This window comes from Octopus bimaculoides, chromosome 11 (assembly GCF_001194135.2).
Source record: "Octopus bimaculoides isolate UCB-OBI-ISO-001 chromosome 11, ASM119413v2, whole genome shotgun sequence".
In the NCBI taxonomy this organism is placed as follows: Eukaryota; Metazoa; Mollusca; class Cephalopoda; order Octopoda; family Octopodidae; genus Octopus; species Octopus bimaculoides.
The window spans coordinates 47,652,785-47,658,489 of NC_068991.1; positions in this window are offsets into that span (position 1 = coordinate 47,652,785).

Genomic DNA, 5,705 nt, shown 5'->3' on the forward strand with positions numbered 1-5,705 from the left:
ATATATATATATATATATATAAATATATGTATATATGTATTGCATTTATGTATTTGTTTTTCAAGATTCCTGATGTGAAATCATGTATTGAAACAGATACTTGGAGATGGTCATATTTTGCCAATTAGATATATGCACTACATATTTGGTCTTCACTTCAGCTTCTTTATTATTATTATTTTTGTTTCTTTGTCAAAGTTCTTTTGCCACACATCCTGTGACCTCATCAACAACTCTTTATCCCACGTCTCCTCTTGTTCTGCTTGTTCTTTTTTTTTTCTTTTTTTTCGGTTAAACAGCTTAGACAAAGAAACTAAAATAATAATAAAGTTGAAGTGAAGACCAAATATATAGTGTGTGTATTTAATTGGCAAAATATGACCATTTCCAAGTATAACAATATATATACGTCTGTGTGTGGTTGCTCTTGAGTGCTATTGGTAACACATAACCCAGTACAAACTATTGAATGGTCAGCCATCAGTAACACAATCAGCAAGGCTTACTGTGCCTGTGGGATTCAAAGCATGGATGGACCTAAAACAGGGGTTTTCAAACTTTTTGACTTGCAGACCCCTTTATATTTCAGGCTTTACCCTTATAAACGCTTATGGAATTTATACATAAATATTTGCTTAAAATAACATATTTTTACATCTATTTATTTAACAGTATTTAACAAATAGGTTTATTGTCAATTATACACACAGGATTTTTTTAATACGTACTTAGTGAGAAGGATGTGCTTGCTTGGCTCTGCATGGACCCCCTGTGGTCCGCGGACCACAGTTTGAAAACCCCTGACCTAAAACAGTCAACAGCCATCCAATGACATGACATGACATATATCTATATGTATGCATAAGGACTTAGAAATTTCTGGTTTGGTACCCAGATATGAATTTGACTTATCAGCCCAGGGTGGGTTGAACTCTAAGCAATCCTGAAGACAACTAATCCAGAAGATAGAGAATTCTAATAGAAAAGTGTGAGGTACGTTGTACATTGTGTTTGTGGCAAACATTTGCATCAACTTTCTGCTATCAGCATATCCAAAAAAGGGTGGCTGATCACAAGCCTTCAGCACTGAAAATAAAAATTATCTATGTGGGTAGTCTAATAACTAGGTTGTTGGGTCTTCATACGTTGAAGACAGTGGGAGAATCTTTTATATATATATATATATATATATATATATATATATATAACTGCATAATAATATATATAATAATATATATTCTCCAATTTGAAGCAACAATTTTTAAAACCAAACAAATGGCCAAAAACTGATGAGCTAACCTCAGCCAAAATCGAACCCACAAATCAATGCTAACATGGCTCCTTGCGCCATCCAATTGGGTCAATCACTCACCTATCAATTTCAGCCAAATTTAATGAATATATACTTAAACTGTCTAATACTACATATAATATTTGTATGTATGTGTAGTTGGCTGTAGTTGTACAGATGGGAAATTCACAACACAAATATGATTTAGTGCTCTTTTTGGCTGTTATACGAGCTTACTCAAATCCAAAGAGATCTGTATCTTTTTAGAAAATGTTCAACTGTTAAATGCAATTAGCGTATTAATTAAAAAAAAAAAATTCTCGTAAAAGTCTGGCATTGTGAATTTTTCTATACTTCATTATATATAAATGCAACGGTGCTTGGCATACACTAGTTTATATATAATATTGCTGTGTGGTAAGAAGTTTGCTTCTCAACCACATGATTCTGGATTCAATCCCATTGTGTGACACCTTGGGGCAAGTGTCTTCTGCTACAGCTCTGAGCCAAGCAAAGACTTATGAATGGATTTGGTAGACAGAAACTGAAAGAAGCTCATTGTGTGTGTGTGTGTGTTACTGTCTTTTTGCCTTGACATCACATGATAGCTGTTAAATGTTTCTGTCATGCAAGATATGTCCTTCATTCCCAATCTTCTGTGAAAGCATGTCTGGTGATGGAGAAATATCAACTTATTTGGAAACAGGTGATGGTTGGCAACATAAAAAAGGCATCCAACTGTAGAAAATCTGCCTTAACAAAATTCTGTCCAACCCATGTAAGCATTGAAAAGTGAATGTCAAAATGATAATGATGATGTTGAAGAAGAATGTGTATGAATATGTATGTGTAATAGTTTAATGCAGGCTGGTTGTTATATTTATAAATATATAATTGTTTATAATTTAGGTATGAAGCAAACAGTTTTGAGGGAAGGGAGTTAACACCATTTACTCCAATATGTGACTGGTATTTATTTTATTGATCCTGATAGAATGAAAGGTACACTTGACCCTACCAATAGGGAATACAGAATGTAAAGACCTTGATTAAAAACTGCAAAGCGATATGTCTGTCTGTCAGTCATTATTCAGTTTATTTTAAGATTTCTTGCCAATAGAGAAAGTAACCAATTTCTAACCTAGATCCAAGGCTCCTGCATTGGAATTTCAACACCAACAACAGGGTATGTATGTATGTTTTATGTATGTATTCTCATATCTAGACATGCTCATGTATATTTAAACGATAAATTTCTGGAAAGTTTTACAGATTTTTACAGTTCCAGTGATGGATTGTATCTGTAGTTTTTGAATTAGCTTTCTCATTTCTGGTTTTAAAAAGCCTAATTTCTCAAGATTGGTATTTAGGCAGTGTGTTACATATCCCAGGGCCCCAATAATTACAGGTATAAACCTGAACTTGTAATCTGGGTAGAGTAACTGCAGATTTCTCAATAGTTTAGCATAGGTGTTCTCGTTTTCACTGAGAGGGAGGGAGGGATGGATGGATGGATGGATGGTTGGTTGGTTGGATGCATGCATGCATGATCAAGTAGTTGCAGAGTTTGCTTTGCAACCACAAGGTCCTGGGCTTGATCCCACTACATGTCAACATGTATAGTCTTGGATTGATCTACATCTTGTTAGGGAAACAATATGGAAAACACATAGGATGGGGCATTTGTAAAATGCTACTTGTTGAAATGGGGAACTAAGCTAAAACCTTTTGAGAACCACTGCTTTTGTGGCATTGCTCACAAAACGGCAATTTGATTTGTTATGCAGGCCTTCAGCAATTTATTCATGTTCATTTTCATTCTCATCATTGTTTTAATGTTTACTTTCTTATGCTTGCATGGGTCAGATGAGATACCCTTTCTGTTGCCTCAGGTGTTTCCAAGTGAACTTATAATTTTCCAGTCTATCAGACAACATACAATCTGAACATGCTTATGTGAAGAACTGGAAACAAATGATACTGTATGAATGAGCCTTTTGTTTACAAAGATTGTGCAATATGTTAAAAAAGACATGCTTTTGCAGTGGATTGGAAGCAAATGACACCATTAGCAATGTCACTGTTTTTTGCAGTTTCTGTCTACCAAATCTACTTACAAGGTTTTGGTTAGCCTGGGGCTATAGTAGAAGACATTCACCCAAGATGTAACTCAATGGGGCTGAACCTGAAACCATGTGGTTGGGAAGCAAACTTCCTAACCACACAGCTATCCTTGTAATGGCTATCATCATCATCATCATCATTTAATGTCCGCTTTCCATGCTAGCATGGGTTGGACGATTTGACTGAGGACTGGTGAACCAGATGGCTACACCAGGCTCCAATCTGATTTGGCAGAGTTTCTACAGCTGGATGCCCTTCCTAACGCCAACCACTCCGAGAGTGTAGTGGGTGCTTTTACGTGCCACCGGCACGAAGGCCAGTCAGGCGGTACTGGCAATGGCCACGCTCAAAATGGTGTATTTTACGTGCCACCTGCACAGGAGCCAGTCCAGCGGCACTGGCAATGATCTCGCTCGAATGTCTTTACACGTGCCACCGGCACAAGTGCCAGGAAGGCGACGCTGGGCACAGGTGCCATCACGATTTCGCTTTCGCTTGCCCCAACAGGTCTATAAGTTGTTTTTTCAATGCTAAATTGAACAATATGGTAATTATTCTTTTAATTCCTAAAATTTAAAGAATTAGCTGTAAACAATGATGAGGATGGAAATGAAATTCATGTGCAACATAAGGCATATTTAAACTTATTTTTTCTTAAATTCATTTTTGTAATCATTATTATCCTTATTGATGCAGAGGCAAACCAACTAAATGGATAATGTTAAAGTGTTGGTAGTTGAAGAGAATTTAAGTGTTCAAATGTTGATCAACTCAGCCTTTTCATCTTTTTGTTGGGGTTGATAAAATAAAGTACCAACCAGGTACTGGGGTCAATAGTATTAACCCCTCCCCTCAAAATTATTGGCTTTGTACCTAAATTAGAAACAACATTAACCCTTTCCTTACCACCATGTTTCAGATCTTTTCTGTTTCTGATGCCAAATCTCTAACTTTTAAGTGATCACATTTAAGTTAAAAACCTTTCATCACAATTTCATGTAAATCCCTTTCTCTGTTAAGTTGTGTTTCAAAATCTGACTTAATAATAAAAAAAAAGCTAGTTATTTCATAGTCTTTCCAAATTCTTCATCATCATTTAACATCCACTTTTCCATGCTTATATGTGTCAGATAGAATTTCTATGGCCAAATGCCCTGTGTTGTCAACCCTCACCTGTTTACAAGCAAGATAATAGTTCCCCTTGGCCAGACTTATTTTCATGGAAGATTGGAAATGAATGATGACACTGTGCCCTAAAGGTTAGGGTTATAACTATCATATAATGTCAAGAAAAGGACATATGCACACATACATATACATACATACATAGTACCATCACACAAAACTCTCAGGCCTTGAGTCACCCTGATACTTCTGCTAAATATTAAGAAAAATATGTATGTATGTCTGTATGAATGAATGATTTATGGGCTTCTTTCAGTTTCAGCTTAACAAATCCACATGTAGTGGAACTGAACTAAAAAACATGACATTGGGAAGCAAACTTCTTAAATACAGAGCCATGTACACACTTTGTTTATTTTTGAAAATTAATTGAAACATATTGGCAATATATTTAATTAGAAATATGGTCTTAAAAACATTAAGTAATAACTTGTAGCTCATATTCATTATACATGTATCATTGTATACCCAGGTATGACACCTGTTAATTGCTTCATTTCATACCTGGATGCAATACATTATCTATCTCATTTTGTACTTGGATGCAACACTTGTTACTTGCCTCATTTCACACCTGGGTGCAACACATAATACTTGCTTCATTTCATACCTGGGTACAGCATGTCAGCTGCCTCATTTCATACCTGGATGTAACACATTTTTTTACCTCATTTCACAACTGGGTGCAACAGATTTTTTTTTACCTCATTTCACACCTGGGTGCAACACATAATACTTGCCTTATTTCATACCTGAGTGTGACACACATTATTTGCCTCATTTTATACCTGGGTATGACATATATTGAACCTGGGTGCAGTACATATTATTTGCCTCATTTCACCAAGCAGTGATGAGCGGCTCTCAGATTTTTTGGTGGGGATGTTACCAACGGTAGACTGAAGACATTAGTCTCTCTCTCATCTGCTAAAACATCACATCACTAAGTATTATACTCCAGTACTATGGAACCCTTGCTATTCAATGAAAGGATTGATTTCATATGAGACAGTCACCATAGCAACTACCACCAAGCAAGCACACACACACACACACACACACACACACACACACACACACACACACACACACACACACACACAAG